At 40.9% G+C, this 19,430-nt stretch overlaps 1 long non-coding RNA gene across 1 annotated transcript in view; it reads left to right on the top strand.

Moving 5' to 3' along the window:
* Nucleotides 1–19,430, top strand: part of LOC108523579 (uncharacterized) — a 133,852-nt gene that overhangs the window by 73,392 nt on the left and 41,030 nt on the right. The window contains exon 5 of the long non-coding RNA XR_001883848.1: nucleotides 10,144–10,272. This is a non-coding gene — a long non-coding RNA (uncharacterized LOC108523579). The remainder of the gene's footprint in view (nucleotides 1–10,143; nucleotides 10,273–19,430) is intronic.

Raw genomic sequence — 19,430 nt, 5'->3', positions numbered from 1 at the left:
TTATCTTAAAAAAAAAAAAAAAAAAATCGAGACCAAACTGAAACTCTATACCCATTAAACAATAAATCCTCCATTCCTCCTTGACCTGGGTCCTGGTAACCACCATTCTACTTTCTATCTCTGAATTTGACTATTCTACGTACCTCAGATAAGTATAGTTATACAATATTTCTGTGATTGGTTTATTTCACATTGTGTAATGTTTTCTAGGCTCATCTATGATTTAATATTTGTTTATTACAGATAGTATGCATCAGAATTTCATTCCTTTCAAGGCTAAGTAATATTCCACTGTACCTATATGCCACATTTTATTTTTCCATTCATCTGTTGTTGGACATTTTTTAAAACCACTTTTTGGTTATTGTGAATAATGATGCTGTGAACACGGGTGTACAAAGATCTATTCAAGCCCCTGCTTTCAATTCTTTTTTTTTTTTTTAACGGAGTCTCGCCTTCTGTCGCCCAGCTGGAGTGCTGGTGGCCAGATCTCAGCTCACTGCAAGCCTCCGCCTCCCGGGGTTACGCCATTCTCCTGCCTCAGCCTCCCCGAGTAGCTGGGGACTACAGGTCGCCCGCCCACCTCCCCCGGTAGTTTTTTTTTTTTTTTTTTTTTTTTTTTTTAAGAGAGACGGGTTTCACCGTGTTAGCCAGATGGTCTCAATCTCCTGACCTCGTGTATCCGCCATCTCGCCTCCCAAAGTGCTAGGATACAGTTACAGGCTTGAGCCACCGCGCCTGGCCCTAATCAAGTTTTCTATTTCTCCTTAGGTCAGTTGAAAAGAATTTTTTTCTGGGAAAATTTCGTCTTGGTTTTCAAATTGGTTGTTGAAGAGTTCCATGTGATATTTTCTTACACATTATCAATTTCTACCCTGAATTATATTATTTGCATACTTCATATCGTCTTTGTTAGATTTCATATCCTTCAAAGGTGTAGATTATTGTCTACCAGACCACACATTTACTTGAACATGACTTTTGTGTGATAATTACTTTGGAAGAATTAATGTTAATTGATTTGGTTACTTGTTTACTATTTGTTCATTTGCGGATATGATTTATCTTTGTTTTCAGCAATAGTGAATATCTTGGTAATAAATTGCAATAAGTTAAACACTGTATTTAACTTTAAAATTTAAAGTAACATTTTGAATATAAAATCTTCAAAAATGCTTTTGTTGTTAACTGGTATAAAATAAAATAAAAAAGGGAACGGGAAAGTAGGATTATAATTGGAGGAAAGGAAGGAACATTTATTGAGGACCAGACACTATTTAAGGAATTTTACATAGAATATCTCATTTGACTTTTATTATAATTATTTGAAATGGCCATTGTCATCCTCATTTCATAGATGAGAAAACTTCAGAGAGGTAATATAACTAGTATATGAAAGAGCCTTTATCAATAAGAATGAGGAACTTCTAGGAATTTAAACACTAAAAGAGCATAAATAGCTTATATGCAAAGATATTAGCTTTAGCATTTTTGATGTCTTGCTAATATATTTCCATAACAGGATTATCAGTGTTAAATGAGAACAGTACTAATAGATAACTGTTCTTTCCCCTGAGGATGTTGGAGAAACAGACACAAAGCAATCAATCATCACACAAGTAATTTTTAAGAATCTATATGGTCTGTGACAATGGATTGACACTTGAGGCTTATAGTAAGTTACAGAGCTAGTTTCTGCCTTCAAAGAACTTGTATTTTGTTGGAAGCCAGGCAGATACCGATGGAATGAACAGAAATATTCAAATCCACTAATTAATAGTGCCAGAGAGTCCAAAGAGTTTATGCTGAATGGCATAGTGACTGATCCCATAGAAACATATCATATACAAACATATCATTGGGGCTTTTTCTGAATGGGAAAGGCTCAGTTGTTTCAAGGGGCCTATATTCTCTTAGCTTGTGTGGGGATACTGAGCTTCAGTTTTTTTTTGTTACACAGCTTTATAAGAGGAGCTTGCTCACCTGCTCCCTAAACACCTGCTTCACCTATTTGTTCCTTAGGGTGTAGATGAAGGGATTGAGCATCCGGGTCACCACGGTGTTAGGCAATGCCACCACCTTGTTCCTGTCTTCCATCTGGTCACTTTGGCCTGACCGGATGTACATGACAATGCAGCTGCCATAGAAGAGAGACATGACAATGATGTGGGAGGAGCAGGTGGAGAAGGCTTTCTGCTTCTCTTTGTTTAAGGGGATGTGTAGAATGGTGTGGAGGATGTGGCCATAGCAAGTAGCCGTCATGGACAGAGTGCCCAGTAAGCTGATGTTGGCTATAACAAAACCCAGGAGCTCTATCAGAGTCGTGTCTGCACAAATGAGTTCCAGGAGGGGAAAGTTGTCACAGAAGAAGTGGTTAATGATATTGGGGCCACAGAATGGCTGCTGAAGGATGAGGAAACTTGGAACAATGATGAGAAGGAATCCTGTCATCCACGAGCAGAGGACTAGCTGGACACAGACCCTTTGGCTCATGATGGTGGCATAACGCAAAGGGTTACATATGGCCACATACCTGTCAAAGGACATCACTGCCAGGAGGAAGAACTCTGTGGTACCCAAGAAAAAATAGAGGAAACTTTGCAGGAAGCAGCCTGGGAGGGAGATGGTCTTGTATCCTGTGAGAATGTTGGTTAGCACCTTGGGGAAGATGACTGAGGTGAACCAGATCTCCAGGACAGCAAAGTTGTGGAGGAAGTAGTACTTGGGGGTGTGGAGGCACCTGTTCATGAGGGTGATGACCACGACAAGCAGGTTCCCCAGCAGTGTGAGGAGGTAGGTCAGGAGGAGCCCCAGGAAGATGAGCATCTGCAGCTCACAGGCCTCTGAGAGCCCCAGCAAGACAAACTCGGTGACGGTGGTGCGGTTCCCCATGGCTCCTCTGACCTCTGCTGGGGAGGGCCGATCAAAGGTGTTCAGCATCAGGAATCGTTATGTTGGGGACCTGAGGACAACCTGGAACTGAAAGGAGAGGGGGCTGAAAGTGTACTTTATTTCTGTGAAGGACGTATCTTCCTACTACTGACTACTCAGGCTTATCTGCAGAGCCTCTGGGGTTACCTGTTTCATGTATGCTTTCTGGTGCATCTGTGTGTTAGACCAGAGAGTGGTGATGTGCAAGGTGGCCCAAGTAAGGTTCAGAACAAAGATGTATCCTTTCTTACTTTTTGTAACCAAAACTTTTATCCTGATTTCTCAATGAATCCCTTTGCCTATACTAATATTACCTGCTTTCAATAACTTTTGTTCTTGTGTTTACACCAATATTGGGTCTTCATCCATAAAGAGTTCATATTCAAGGGTGTTGCTGTTTAAACATTGCCAGAATCTTTGATACCTTTCACTAGTTTTTGGAATAATAAAAAAGAGTAGAGGAAATCTGTGAGAGAAAAGCACAACTCTCACAAATCAAATAAGGAAAAACCCAAGTAGCATCTGCATAAATCAACACTCCTTAGTGGGAGCTTGATATTCAACTTTTTTTTTTTTTTTTTTGAGAACAGAGTTTTGCTCTTTTTGCCCAGGCTGGAGTGCAATGGCGCAATCTCAGCTCACTGCAACCTCCGCCTCCTGGGTTCAAGCAATTCTCCTGCCTCAGCCTCTTGAGTAGCTGGGATTACAGGCATGCGCCACCATGCCTGGCTAATTTTGTATTTTAGTAGAGATGGGGTTTCTCCATGTTGGTCAGGCTGGTCTTGAACTCCCGACCTCAGGTGATCCACCCGCCTTGGCCTCCCAAAATGCTGGGATTACAGGCGTGAGCCAGTGTGCCCGGCCGATATTCAACATTCTTAATGACCTGTTCCCAAGGTTCTTCTTTCATTATATCCTTCCACAAACTCTGAGCTTTGGATATAATAGATTCTTTGCAATATTTTGATTCTTTATCCATTTTCACACAACTGTGTGTTTGCTCATGGCACTGTTTCAGTTTGGAATCATCAGCCTTTCAAGTCCTATTTATCCTTTAAGTCTTTCCTCAATAAATGCTATCTTTTCTATAAAGCCTTCTCTTCCAAATAAATGTCTTTCCTCTGTACCTCTCGTAATTTTATTATATATCACCTTATTTTCATTGTATTATTATAGTTGTTTTTGACTTCTTGCTCACTGAGTCAATAATTTCTTTATTAATCTTTGTATTTTCTACAGTAATTAAAACAAATGTCTTGAAATAATCAGCTTTAACAGACGTTTATTGAATGAGTAAGCTACACCTCAAATGTCTTGACAGATGGATTGGGTGGGTGTTTGACACACAAGTGGTTGAGGACATGTCATTTATGTAGCATTTCCTAAGGGTCAGCAACCTTGCTGGCAGCATGCCAACTCGTCTGAAATTGGTCCATCTGAAGAGAGTTTGCTTTTCCTCACAACAAGGTGGAAGCATTGTCCCACAATCATTCTCTGGTGGGAGAGTCTACATCTGTGAGATGGTCTGGAGTTTGAGTGAGTGAGACAGAGGTCTGGTTGGGTTTGCTAGAGAGCTTCCAGCAGCAGAAAACCCAAAAAACAAAAACCTTAAAAAGGTTTTGCCTTCTTTTGAGCACAGGTTACATTACTCTAAGTCATTCCATAAACTACCGTTATCTCTAACATTTGCTGACAGTTATTAAAGAACACAAAATAGTTGACTAGCTTTTGAGGATATAACTAGGGCTATTTCTCACGGGCTAATTCTAGGCTTCGCATTGTCTAGATCCATAAACAATTGGAAAAAGAAGTTTCTGTAGCCTCATCATTTTGTTCAAAGATGAGCCCAGGTGGCCCATGACAAAAGCAGAATCCAACATGAACATGATGCCCAGAAACATCATCAGGAACTAATAGGATGAGTATTAGAGTATTATTTAGGCAAGTCCTGGGTGGTGCACATTGGGAGAAATATAGGAATAGAGATTAAGGTGATAAAGAGTCAGATGTGAATGGGACTAGAAGAAAAAGCTCCAAGTTCATGCTGAGTCATGAACTTACCACAGATAAACAAAGGCATTGTGACCAGCCAAGGAATAGCATCTAGCCAGGGACACTGATGAACTTTTTTTTCTTCCCGTTTCAAAGCAAAGGTCACTAGTTCTTGGCTGTCCAGATACAAAGTAAATTAGGCCACTTCCTGAATCCCAGGCATTTCCTCCTTTATCCTGCATGCTTGATGAGTGAAGGGGAGACTTGCTCGGCAGCCTGAGAGCCTGGACGTGGCTGCACCATCTACTTCAGACCATTCATTGTTTTTAGGGTCAGTTGTGTAGTCCCCCATGGAAAAGTATGCATGACCTGAAGATGTGACCTGCCACGGTAGGAACTTAGTCTCTCTTTTTTTTTTTGCCCAGACTGGAGTGCAGTGGCATAATCTCGGCCTACTGCAACATCTGCCTCCTGGGTTCAAGCGATTCTCCTGCCTCAGCCTCCCGAGTAGCTGGGACTACAGATGTGTGCCACCATACCCGGCTTATTTTTGTATTTTTAGTAGAGACAGGGTTTCACTATGTTGGCCAGGCTAGTCTCGAACTCCTGGCCTCAGGTGATCCACGGTCCTCAGCCTCCCAAAGTGCTGGGATTACAGGCATGAGCCACTGTGCCTGGCCTTCATGCTCTTCTACTACACTTAGAAGGAGGATGAGATCTTCCCCTTCAAAACAAAAGCATTTGGAGTTTCACCCAGACTCCATGTTGTCCAGAGCTTTGTGTCTTCCAAGGGGACAGTTACATAGAGCACAGAGTGGCACAACACTGGGCAGATCAGGCCAGGCAAAGTCCCTCAGTGCAAGTCAGTAACGTAATGGCTCTGACTGAATAAACATTGGCTTACCCACTGCTGTGTTCCAGCATTGACTTGGGTGGTGGGGCTCAAGTTACAAATGACACCCAGTGTCTGTCCTTGATGTGCCAGACCTTCTGACAAAACATAAAAACAAGTGCCAGTAAGAGGAGGGTTTGAGGAAGCAACTGCTGCTCTGCCAGCCCCTGAAGTGCCAAGGTGGAGATTACCTGGCAGGTCCAGGGTCAGGTGTCTACCAGTCCTCCGGGGGAGTCCCAATCAGGCCATTGCAAACACACTGCTCACAAGACTGCAGGAGATAACTGGTTCTCACCGTTATTTCCTGAGGTTGCAATGTTGTCTGTTGGCTCTAAATACTGGTCCTACACTGTTGGTGTGAGATCTGTATCTCTCATGAATTTGATGGCATTTTCTGAGAACACCTGTTTTCTTACAAAGCTTCCTGAATGGGCAGATGCATTCCCTGGTCACTCAGTGTAGAATAGCTTCTTTGGAGCCGTCATTCAACTCAAAGGGTCTGAAAAGTCTAGAGTGTTTCAAAATCTTCATTTTTCAGCAAGCTCCTTCTGAAGTAAACATCTTTTTGTGAAGGTGATATCAGGGCTGGAAGATTTGGGTTGCAGTTTTGTTTTCTTAAGGGATCTATTCATCTCTCTAGTTTAATGGGACTTGGGATCCCCAGAGAGTTAGTCTAATGAGCCCCACTCAGCCTCTTTCCAAGTCTCTTGGCTGTTACTTACTACAACTTTGCAAACAAAACTTTCTGCTGTTTGTTCAGATCGAGAATAACAACTACTTTTAGTTAAAGTAATAAATCCAGGCTGGGCGTGGTGGCTCATGCCTGTAAGCTGGCACTTTGGGAGGCTGAGACAGGGGGAAGCACTGGAGACCAGGAGTTTGAGAGCACACTGGCAACATAGCGAGACTCTGTCTCTACAAAAATTAAAAAAAAAAATCAAATTACGCATCCAAAATAGGGGACTCCTGTGTAACACTAGGCAGTCTTATTGTTCTAGGGATATAAGGAACTATCACAAGTAATGTAGAACTCCAGCCAGTCCTGTCCTGCAGGACCCCTTCCCTCTCAGGGCTGGGACATGGTTGAAGATGCAGTACAAGAGAGGGATAAAATGCAAGAAAATGAAAAAGTTGCAATTAAATGTCTTTTCCTTTGGTTAAAATATAAAAGCATTTGGTAAAAAGGATCAGAAACCCACGTTCAAGACATCATTAAGAAAGTGGGAAAAAAGAATGAAACATACGTAGGCTTGATTCTCAAGCAGGCTGTACAATTGGGCTCATCAACATAACCAAGACTTCTTGGTTATTCAATTTTTAATGCTGTTTATGAGAAAGTTAAAGCAGATTTTTAAAAACAGATTTATGTTTTAGATCAGTTTTAGGATCACAGAGAAATTGAACGGAAGTTATAGAGATTTCCCATATATTCCCTGCACCTACACATGCATAAGCATAAATACATATTTTTTACTTTAGAAATTATACTTATGTATTTCTTTATTTTAGAGACAGGGTCTCACTCTGTCACCTAGGCTGGAGTGCAGTGGTGCAATCATAGCTCATTGCAGCTTTGAACTCCAAGGCTCCAGTGATCCTCCTGGCTCAGCCTCCCAAGTAGCTGGGATTACAGGCATAAGCCACCACACTTGGCTAAGCAGATTATTATTATTATTTTTTGAGATGGAGTCTCACTCTGTCACCCAGGCTGGAGTGCAGTGGCACAATCTGTGCTCACTGCAACCTCTGCCTCCTGGGTTCAAGCAATTCTCCTGCCCCAGCCTCCTGAGTACAGGTGTGTGCCACCACACGTGGCTAATTTTTGTATTTTTAGTAAACACGGGGTTTCACCATGTTAGTCAGGCTGGTCTTGAACTCCTAACCTCAAGAAACCTGCCCACCTTGGCCTCCCAAAGTGCTGGGATTACAGGTGTGAGCCACCATACCCGGCCCTTCTAAGCAGATTATTATTATTATTATTATTTTTTTTTTTTTGAGACGGAGTCTCGCTGTGTTGCCCAGGCTGGAGTGCAGTGGCGCGATCTCGGCTCACTGCAAGCTCCGCCTCCCCGGTTCACGCCATTCTCCTGCCTCAGCCTCCGAGTAGCTGGGACTACAGGTGTCCGCCACCACACCTGGCTAATTTTGTTTTGTATTTTTTAGTAGAGACGGGATTTCACAGTGTTAGCCAGGATGGCCTCGATCTCCTGACCTCGTGATCCGCCTGCCTCGGCCTCCCAAAGTGCTGGGATTATAGGCATGAGCCACCGCGCCTGGCCTATTATTATTATTTTGATACTGGGTCTTGCTCTGTCACCCAGGCTGGAGTGTGGTGGTGTGATCATGGCTCACAGCAGCCTCAAGCTCCCAAGCTCAAGCAATCCTCCCACTTCAGCCTCCTGAGTAGCTGGGACCACAGGCATGCACCACTACATCTGATTAATTTTTTAATTTCTTGTAGAGATGAGGTCCCCCTATGTTGGAACACTGCTGTAGAATATTTGGTATCTCTCATCACAGATGAAGAGACTGAGTCAGGGAGGGCAAGCAGGGGCCATGGCATGCTAGTTCGTGGAGTGTGNCAGGATGGTCTCGATCTCCTGACCTCGTGATCCACCCGCCTCGGCCTCCCAAAGTGCTGGGATTACAGGCTTGAGCCACCGCGCCCGGCCAGCAGATTATTTTTAATGTCATTTTACCACACTATAGAAGCAAGTAATCCTGTAAGATAGAAAGTTTGGAAACTCTAGTAAAATATATACATTTTTAAATCCCTCATTCATGACCCCAACTCAATACTTTTAACACTTTAATTTTCCATCAGATTATTTTTCTGATGCATTTTTTTATATGAGCGTGATTGTATTCTACATGCCTTTACTACTCAAAAAGTGGTATGTAGACCAGCAGCCCTGGCATTATTTCTGTTCAAAAAGCAGAGTCCCGGGCATCACTTTAGTCCTCCTGAATCAGAAGCTGTATTTTAACAAGATCCCTGGGTGATTGATTAGTATCACACCATATTTACGTATATATTTTTATTCTGCTTTTTTTTCATTTAAACCAGCAATAGAGGTGTTTTTCATTTAATTGAAGATTTCACATAAATATAATTTTAAATGCTGGATTTATCATTAGTTTACATAACCATTCCCTTTTCACACTTAGGTCGTTTCCAATTTGTCATTATTAAAGTAGGACTTGGATAAATATCTTTGAATATAAAACATTTTCCATATTTGAGATATTTCCTTAAAACAAAGTCTTAGAACTGGAATTACTAGTCCAGAGGAAACTAGTTTTTAAGGCGTTTGATATCTTGCCATATTGACACAAACTGCAGTATTCGAACGGCAGCTTAGTATAGAACAATGGTTTTCAGCCGGGGCTTGTTGCATTAGCTACACGTGTCAAAAGTTTTCAAGTCATCTATATCACTCCGCACCACCACCTTTTTGACACTGAGAATCACTGGTAAGGAAGAAGGAATGTGACTTTGGGGCAGTGATTTGCTGGCGAATGTTTAACAACAGGCCCTCAGGAAAACAAAAGGTGCCTTGATTTGTAGCATTTGAGATTTCTATGGTGTAAATACTTTCATTCTGGCTAATTTTATTTACTTACTGTTTTCCTGAGACTGAGTTTTACTCTTGTTGCCCAGGCTGGAGTGCAATGGTACGATCTTAGCTCACTGCAACATCTGCCTCCCGGGTTCAAATGATTCTGCTGCCTCAGTTTCCCAAGTAGCTGGGATTACAGGTGCCCGCCACCACGCCCAGCTAATTTTTGCATTTTTAGTAGAGATGGGGTTTCACCATGTTGGTCAGGCTGGTCTTCAACTCCTGACCTCAGGTGACCTGTCTGCCTCGGCCTCCCAAAATGCTGGGATTACAGGCGTGAGCCACTGCGTCCCACTCTGGCTGATTTTTAGTTACCAGTGTGATGTTACTAAATGCAGACCTGGCAAGAAATGTGCACAATCAGCTCTCAAAAGCTGGTAGAAGCTGACTCCAGCACACAATCAACACACCCTCAATGCATGGCATGGCATGCCATTATGTCTCTTACATATATGTTTGTATGTATGTATTTATTCATTGCCTTCCACCCACATTCCAAGCTCTCATTCTTTTGCCCTATAAGAGGTCACTGTAATTGAATTTGTATGTGTCTATTAAAACATATAAAGTATATTTTTATTGTATGTAAATGTTATTATATAGTTCCTGTTCTTTTTCTTACTCTTATACTCTGCAGTGTACTATGAAGACTTATTGATATGCATACTTTTAGTTTAATGTTTCTAATTGCAGCATATTATTCCATAGTGTGCATCACCATATTTTATTGATCCATTCTCCCAGTGATGGTCATCTGGATTGCCAACAATGTCCTGCAACAAGCATCTTTATACAAGTACCTTATGGATGTGTGGCAGTTTCCTGGGATATGTACATGTGAGTAGGATAGCTGGGCTATAAGGTGTATGCATTGACTTGACTAAGCACTGCTAGGACGTATTTGTGTCTCTTAGGTGAGCCTACATTCTCCATTGCCTTATTGGTGTAGACAACACTAGAACAGAATTATAGCTATAGCTGTATTCCAACTTATAGCCATCATTAATATTCAGGAGTCAATTGATGACATTAGTGGTATTAGGAAATGCATTTATATAAAGCAATACACAGGTTTTTAAACCTATATTTTATATTTTACCAATATAGGTCTTCAAATTTAGCAGAAAAGCCTAGCAATATCTATATGAGTAATGAAAACATTTTGGTACAAGCAAGTGGAGCAAATTCACAGGGTGTGTCTGAGACTGTCAGGCTTTCAAGGAATGACCTCATATGGACTCTTCTACCCAATTCAAATCAAATAGGCCACGTGTAGTGTCTCACACCTGTAATCCCAGCACTTTGGTAGGCTGAGACAGGTGGATCACCTGAGTTCAGAAGTTCGAGAGCAGTCTGACCAACTTAGCGAAAGTCTGTCTCTACTAAAAACACAAAACTTGGCCAGGCGTGGTGGCAAGTGCCTGTAATCCCAGTTACCTGGGAGACTAAGGCAGGAGAATCACTTGAATCCGGGAAACGAAAGCTCCAGTGAGCTGAGATCATACCACTGCACTCCAGCCTGGGCAACAGAGCAAGACTCAAAAAGTCTCAAGTCTCAAAAAAAAACAAAACAAAACAAAACAAAACAAATATATTTGGAATAATGAGTCCTGTGACATTAGGCAACTTCATTATTAATGATAGACCACCCTTTCCATTTCCAGGGAAGCAAAGAGAAGCTATAAGGAAGGGGCATCACAGGGACTGAGTTCATTCACTTCCTGCCATCATTCTTTCGTGGTCTTAGATGCTGAACCTTCAAATACTTTCTTCTTCTTGCTGCTTTTCACATGCACATAAATATGAAAAAGTAGTTTTCCATATTAAGCAATCCTCCTCTTATCCTGAATCTTCTGAAGTTTACCTCCTCTCTCTTCTTTGAGAGCTGGACTTTATTAAATGGTTATTTCGAACTTACTAGGTTTCAGGCACTGGGCTAGGCACCACAAAAACAGTAGTGACTGAACATAGACTTCTCTATGGAGCATATAGTTTACTTCTTGGAAAGAGACTTTTAAATTTATTGTCTTCACCCTTTTACCTTGTATTCATGATTCATCCCTGGTGTCCTACAGAGTTTTGTCCTTAGGTTTCCCATTCTCTCTCGGGGATCTCATCTGTGCTTACATCTTCAACTATTACTTACTCCTGCGTTGGTGATTCAATGTGTATAATGAACACATCTCTTGAGCCCCAGAAACATCTATCCAACTATTTACGAAAGGTATCCACCTGTTTGCATTAAAGCCAATATGTTGAAAGTGCTCTTCCCTTTTGCGACCATCACCGAAGTGGGAAGAGCCAAAACGAAATTCAATCCCTTTGTGACTTCTGACCAAAGTAAGAACCACAAAAGGCATTTCAATGAACCCTCCCACGTTTGCAGGAAGATAATGTCTTCCTCTCTTTCCACAGAGCTGAGACAGAAGTACAATGTTTGATCCATGCCCATCTGAAAAGATGATGAAGTTCAGGTTGTACGAGGACACTATAAAGGTCAGCAAATTGGCAAAGTCATCCAGGTTTACAGTAAGAAATACGTCATCTACATTGAATGGGTGCAGCGGGAAAAGGCTAATGGCACAACCATCCATGTAAGAATTCACCCCAGCAAAGTGGTTATCACTAGGCTAAAACTGGACAAAGACCACAAAACGGTCCTTGAATGGAAAGGAACATCACACCAAGTAGGAAAGGAAAAGGGCAAATACAAGGAAGAAACAATAGAGAAGATGCAGGAATGAGGTAATCTTATATACAAACTTTCATTAAAACTTGAAATGAAAAAAAGAAGGCAATATGTTGAAAGTAATTGAAGAATGTACCAGAAACCAATAAAAGTAATACTTGTTGCAGGTGGTAGTTTGGGGTGGATAGAGTCAGGGTAGAAAGCATGATTCCTTAATATGTATCTTTTTATATATTTAAAAAATCTGGGGGCAGGTGTGGTGGGTCACGTCTGTAATCCCAGCACTTTGGGAAGCTGAGGCAGGTAGATCTCAGGTCAGGAGTTTGAAACCAGCCTGGCTAACACGGTGAAACCCCGTCTATACTAAAAATACAAAAATTAGCCGGGTGTGGTGGCGGGCATCTGTAATCCCAGCTACTTGGGAGGCTGAGGCAGAAGAATTTCTTGAACCTGGGAGGCAGAGGTTGCAGTGAGCTGAGATCATGCCACTGCACTCCAGCCTGGGTGACAGAGCATGACTCCATCTTGGAGGAGGAAAAAAAAAAAAATCTGGGAAATCCTAGACAGAACAATTAGGCAAGAGAAAGAAACAGACATCCAAACAGGAAAAGAAGTCAAACTATCTTTCCTCAGATTATATTATTCTCTACCTAGAAAACCCTACAGACTCTGCCAAAAGGCTAATGGAACTGATAAATGACTTCAGTAATGTTTCAGGACACAAAATCAATGTATAAAAATCGTTTGCATTTCTATATACCAATAATGTTCAACCTGAGAACCAAATCAGAACACAATCCCATTTACAATAGCCACATAAAAAATAAAATACCTAGGAATACATCTAACCAAGGAGGCGAAAGGTCTCAAGGAGAACTACAAAACACTGCTCAAAGAAATCATAGATGACACAAACAAATGGCAAAACATTCCACACTCATGGACTAGAAGAATAAATATCATTAAAATGACCACAGTACTCAAAGCGATCTACAGGTTCAATGCTATTCTGATTAATGTCCTTTCTCACAGAACTAGAAAAAGCTATTCTAAAATTCATATGGAAGCAAAAAAGGGCCCAAATAGCCAAAGCAATCCTAAGCAAAAGGAACAAAGCTGTCAGCACCACATTACTTGACTTCAAAATATACTGTAAGGCTACAGTAAGCAAAACATGGTACAGTACAAAAACAGACACATATACCAGTGGAGCAGAATAGAAAACCATAAATAAAGCCACACTCCTACATCCATTTGATCTTCAACAAAGTTGACAAAAATAAGCAATGGGGAAAAGACTCCCTATTCAATAAAGGGTGCTGGGATAGCTGGCTAGCTATATGCAGAAGAATGAAACTGGACTCCTACGTTTTACCATGTACAAAAATTAACTCAAGATGGATTATTTATTTAAATATAAAAGTTTAAACTATAACAATTCTAGAAGAAAACCTAGGAAACATCACTCTGGACATCAGCCTTAGGAATGAATTTATTACTAAGTCCTCAAAAGCAATTGCAACAAAAACAAAAATTGATAAGTGGGACCTAATTAAACTAAAGAGCTTCTGCACAGCAAAGGAAACTATCAACAGACTAAACAGACAGCCTACAGAATGGGAGAAAATATTCACAAACTATGCAGCTGACAAAGATCTAATATCCAGAATCTGTAAGAAACTCAATTCAACAAACAAAAAACAAATAACCCAATTAAAAACTGGGCAAAAGACATGAACAGACACTTTTCAAAAGAAGACTTACAAGCAGCCAACAAACATGGAAAAAAATGCTCAACATCACTAATTATCAGAGAAATTCAGATCAAAACCACGAAGAGATACTATCTCATACCAGTCAGAAAGGCTATATTAAAAAGCCAAAAAACAACAGACGCTGGTGAGTCTGCAGAGAAAATGGAACACTTATACAGTGTTGGTAAGAATGTAAATTAGTTCAGTCACTGTGGAAAGTTTTTTGAAGATTTCTCAAAGAACTTAGAACTGACATTCAACCCAGCAATCCCATTACTGGGTATATATCCAAGAGAAAATAAATTGTTTTACCAAAAAGACATGCACTTGCATGTTCATTGCAGCACTACTCACAATAGCAAGGACATGGAGTCAACCTAGGTGCCCACTGACAGTGGATTGGATAAAGAAAATATGGTACCTATACACCAAAGAATGCTGTGCAGCCATTAAAAAGAATGAAATCATGTTTTTCTGCAGCAACATGGATGCAGCTGGAGGGCATTATCCTAAGTGAATTAAAGCAGAAACAGAAAACCAAGACGGGCGGCGGCTCACGCCTGTAATCCCAGCACTTTGGGAGGCCGAGGCGGGTGGATCACGAGGTCAGGAGATCAAGACCATCCTGGCTAACACGGTGAAGCCCTGTCTCCACTAAAAATACAAAAAATTAGCCGGGCATGGTGGTGGGCGGCTGTAGGAGCTGGGGAGGCTGAGGCAGGAGAATGGAGTGAACCTGGAAGGCGGAGCTTGCAGTGAGCCCAGATGGCGCCACTGCACTCCAGCCTGGACAACGGAGCAAGATTCCGTCTCAAAAACAAACAAACAAACAAAAAAAGAAAACCAAATATCGCATGATCTCACTTATAAGCAGGAGCTAAACACTGGACACACATGGACACAAAGATGGAAAAAATAGACACTGGGGACTACAAGGTAGGGGAGGTAGGAAGTGGGGGAGAGGGTGGAAAAACTATCAGGTACTATGCTCACTACCTGGGTGCTGAGTTCAGTCACACCCCAAACCTTAGCACCATACAATTCACCCATGTAACAAATCTGCGTGTGTTATCTCCTGAATCTAAAATAAAAGTTGAAATTATTTTAAAAATAATAAATAAAAATTCAAAATCTGAACCAAGTGAACGATTAAAATGAAATGATTGATGAATGAAAAAAATGTGAATGTATCAATCTCCTGCCCACCCGAGCCCTGACCACTTCTGCCCAAACCTGCCCTTCCTCACATGCTCCTTTCTGTGTGAATGGTATCATCATTTCCTTGGGCACTCAACCCAGGATTTTGGGAGTTATCCTAAATTCCTTTTTCTCTTTCACTCTCTTACCCCAAGTTCTATAATTTTGCCTCAAAAATATCTTGTGAATGAACTTCCTCCTTTTTCCCCATCCCCACTGTCATTGCCTTAACTTGGGCTCTTCTATTTCTTATCTGGATTTTAATATTCTTCTCACTTCAGTTCTTCACATTCTGCTAGAGTGATCTTTAAAAACACAAAACAGATTATACTATTTTCCAGCCTAAAATTATACGATGCCTGTAAATAATCTTCGGGCTGCAATGTAGCTTTCTAGTATGGTATCCTTTTGATCCTGGCTCACCTACTGCTCCTCTCTGTTCTCGCATCCTCTTCCTTACACAACCTAGTCTCCAACCACACCACTTGAAAGTTTCTCTTGAAAGTTATCACAGTCTCTTGGGCTTCCATGCCTTTGCATATGCTGTTCTTCCCACTTGAAATGCCTTCCCGACCTTGGCCAAAAGCAGGTTGAGTTTTTCACTGGAAAACTTTTCTAAGTACTTCCCCCTTCCCTCCACCCAATCATATTTCTCTTGTCTATAAATAGTTCTAATATTGCACTGAATACTGTATCATCAATGCTGTTTTTTTTTTCTTCGTATCCATCTACTAACAATGTGACCCTGGACACATCCTGACAGCAGGAATTTAATCACATTTTTCTTTGTATTTCTAGCATGTGGCACTAGTACCTATACGGTAGCATCATATAGGTTGAAATGTTAACCATGATTTTTTTTGATAAGCCACTGTGTGGAAAACCATGATTTTTTATGAGTATTTCTTATTCCTCCCAGTTTGGGTAGGTAGACTGGGAAAGAAATGTTGCAGAAGGAAGAGTAAAGCCTTTTCAAAGTTTAAGACTCATGGTGTGGAAAAAACCTGATGGGTCAGAACATGTCTTTTTACTCCCTCAGATTCTGCACACTAGGGAGAAAGAGGAGACTTGAAAGAGAAGAAAGGACAGTTCAGAGCTGGTGGGGCCCCAGAAAGGGGCATAGTACTCTGCCTTTCCCAATTCCTGGCTGAGTCTGAAAGGGGAAATGATAGAACCACACACAGAGTTGTGGGTCTGAGAACAGAAAAAAAACTTGTGATTTGCTTTCTGGAAAGGGCCTTCAGGCAATGATAATGCCACAGAGGAGAAGAGGCCACACAAGGTTTCTAGGCAGGTGGGATTTTCAAGAGCATCAAGGAGTTTTCTGCAGCTCAGAGGTGCAGAAATAGAGTAATGAAGTCTAGAGTGCCTGAGACAGGTAAAGAAGTAGAAGGGAGAGCTGCCCAAGCTTCAAGGACCTCACTGAGAAGAATGAGGAGTGATGCACCAGCTACCTGTGTGGACTGACATCCTGGGGCAGGAATGGGAGAATGCCAGAGGATAGATGGGCAAAGGACTGGCCATTTTCCTAGCCCCTTCCCATCCTCCTTAGAACTTCAGCACAACTCTGAAGGAAAGTGTACTTGTGGGACAACCCAGAATTACCTGAGATTTAATTTCTGCCATCAGGCTAATGGAGCACCTAGGGACATTAAGCTGAGTTTAAAAAATATCCAGAAAGTTAAATTTGTTGTACATGTGAGTTTCTGAACCCAGATTTATATTTGCTTTACCTGGCATCAAGCAGTGTTACAACTCAATAAATTTATATAAAATGTAAAAAGGGGTATCAAATTTCCATAAACTTTGCAATACAAACATAATTTATGTTATTAATTATTCATCAGTAAAAATGTGGAAAACATTCTGCTGCTCTGAGAGCTGGTGTGTCTTGGTCAATTACTTGATACAGTGGAAAAGACTTTGACCTTCAAGTCAGATAAATACGGATGTGTATACTGGCTCTGCAATCTGCTGGCTGGGTTGCCCTTTCTCTCAGAACCTCATTTTACTCACAAAATAGGTGATTAATATAGTTAGTTTCCTTCCTTTACCTTCTATTTTGTCCCATGATATCTCTGATAGTCTCACCTGTACATCTGCCATTACTATTAACATCAAATAGAATTTTTATTGATTATATCAATTACATAAATTATTGTTAAATTATTATTATTTTCACCATTTTATTTTAAATTGATTGTTAATTATACGTACTATTCCTTTTTTCTTTTTTTTTTGAGACAGAGTCTTGCTCTGTCATGCAGGCTGGAGTGCAATGGTGTGATCTCAGCTCATTGCAGCCTCGACCTCGTGGGCTCAAGTGATCCTCCCACCTCAGCCTCCCAAATAGCTGGGATTACAGGTGCATGCACCTACACCCATCTAATTTTTTTTTTTTTTGGTAGAGACAGGGTTTTGTCATGTTGCCCAAACCAGTCTCAAACTCCTGACCTCAAGCAATCTGCTCACCGTGACTTCTCAGAGTACTGGGATTACAGGTGGTTATATCTACTATTCCGAAATAATATGTTTATACTACTGTTTCATGATTTATCTACTTTAAGCAATTTGATTTATCTACTTTCAATAACAGGTGAGGAATTTTGCTCACTTACAGTAATCCTCTCCATAGGGCTGCTTACATATCTCATGACATGGCAGCTGGCTTCCTTCAGAGCGAGTGATCTGAGAGACAGCAAGTTGGAAGGTGCAATGACTTTTATGACCTAACTTTGAAATGCACACACCATCATATCCTCAATATCCTGTTGGTTATATGAGTCAGCCCCATTCAGTGTGAAAGGGATTACTCAAGGGCGTGAATACCAGGCAAGATTGTACCAGAGAACTATAAAGCTGTTGGGATGGTCTGAATACATGGTCTGGCTAGTGGTATCTATTTGCTGATCTCTTCAAAAAAACCAGCTCCTGCATTCATTGATTTTTTGAAGGGTTTTTTATGTCTCTATCTCCTTCAGTTTTGCTGTGATCTTAGTTATTTCTTGTCTTCTGCTAGATTTTGAATTTGTTTACTGTTGCTTCTCTAGTTCTTTTAACTTTGATGTTAGGGTGTCAATTTTAGATCTTTTCTGCTTTCTCTTGTGGTCATTTAGTGCTATAAATTTCCCTCTACACACTGCTTTAAATGTGTCCCAGAGATTCTGGTACATTGTGTCTTTGTTCTCATTGGTTTCAAAGAACATCTTTCTTTCTGCCTTCATTTCGTTATTTACCCAGTAATCATTCAGAAGCAGGTTGTTCAGTTTCCATGTAGTTGTGCAGTTTTGAGTGGAGTGAGGTTCTTAATCCTGAGTTCTGATTTGATTGCCCTGTGGTCTGAGAGACAGTTTGTTGTGATTTCTGTTCTTTTACATTTGCTGAGGAGTGTTTTACTTCCAATTATGTGGTCAATTTTAGAATAAGTGCAATGAGGTGCTGAGCAGAATGTATATTCTGTTGATTTGGGGTGGAGAGTTCTATAGATGTCTAATAGGTCCGCTTGGTCCAGAGTTGAGTTCAAGTCCTGAATATCCTTGTTAATTTTCTGTCTCATTAACCTGTCTAATATTGACAGTGGGGTGTTAAAGTCTCCTGCTATTATTGTGTGGGAGTCTAAGTCTCTTTTCAGGTCTCTAAGGACTTGCTTTATGAATCTGGGTGCTTCTGTGTTGGGTGCATATATACTTAGGATAGTTAGCTCTTCTTGCTGCATTGATCCCTTTACCATTATGTAATGGCCTTCTTTGTCTCTTTTGATCTTTGTTGGTTTAAAGTCTGTTTTATCAGAGATTAGGATTGCAACTCCTGCTTTTTTTCTGCTTTCCATTTGCTTGGTAAATATTCCTCCATCCCTTTATTTTGAGCCTATGTGTATCTTTGCACATGAGATGGGTCTCCTGAATACAGCACACTGATGGGTCTTGGCTGTTTATCCAATTTGCCAGTCTGTGTCTTTTAACTGGGGCATTTAGCCCATTTACATTTAAGGTTAATATTGTTGTGTGTGAATTTGATCCTGTCATTATGAGGCTAACTGGTTGTTTTGCTCATTAGTTGATGCAGTTTCTTCATCGTGCCAATGTTCTTTACAATTTAGTATATTTTTGCAGTGGCTGGTACCAGTTGTTCCTTTCCATGTTGAGTCTTCCTTCAGGAGCTCTTGTAAGGCAGGCCTGGTGGTGACAAAATCTCTCAGCGTTTGCTTGTCTGTAAAGGATTTTGTTTCTCTTTCTCTTTTGAAGCTTAGTTTGGCTGGATATGAAATTCTGGGTTGAAAATTCTTTTCTTTAAGTATGTTGAATATTGGCCCCCACTGTCTTCTGACTTGTAGGGTTTCTGCAGAGAGATCTGCT

This window comes from Rhinopithecus bieti, unplaced genomic scaffold (genome assembly GCF_001698545.2).
Source record: "Rhinopithecus bieti isolate Rb0 unplaced genomic scaffold, ASM169854v2 scaffold_74680, whole genome shotgun sequence".
In the NCBI taxonomy this organism is placed as follows: Eukaryota; Metazoa; Chordata; class Mammalia; order Primates; family Cercopithecidae; genus Rhinopithecus; species Rhinopithecus bieti.
Note: the sequence above shows the minus strand (reverse complement) of the source record. Positions and strands in the feature narration are given on the sequence as shown.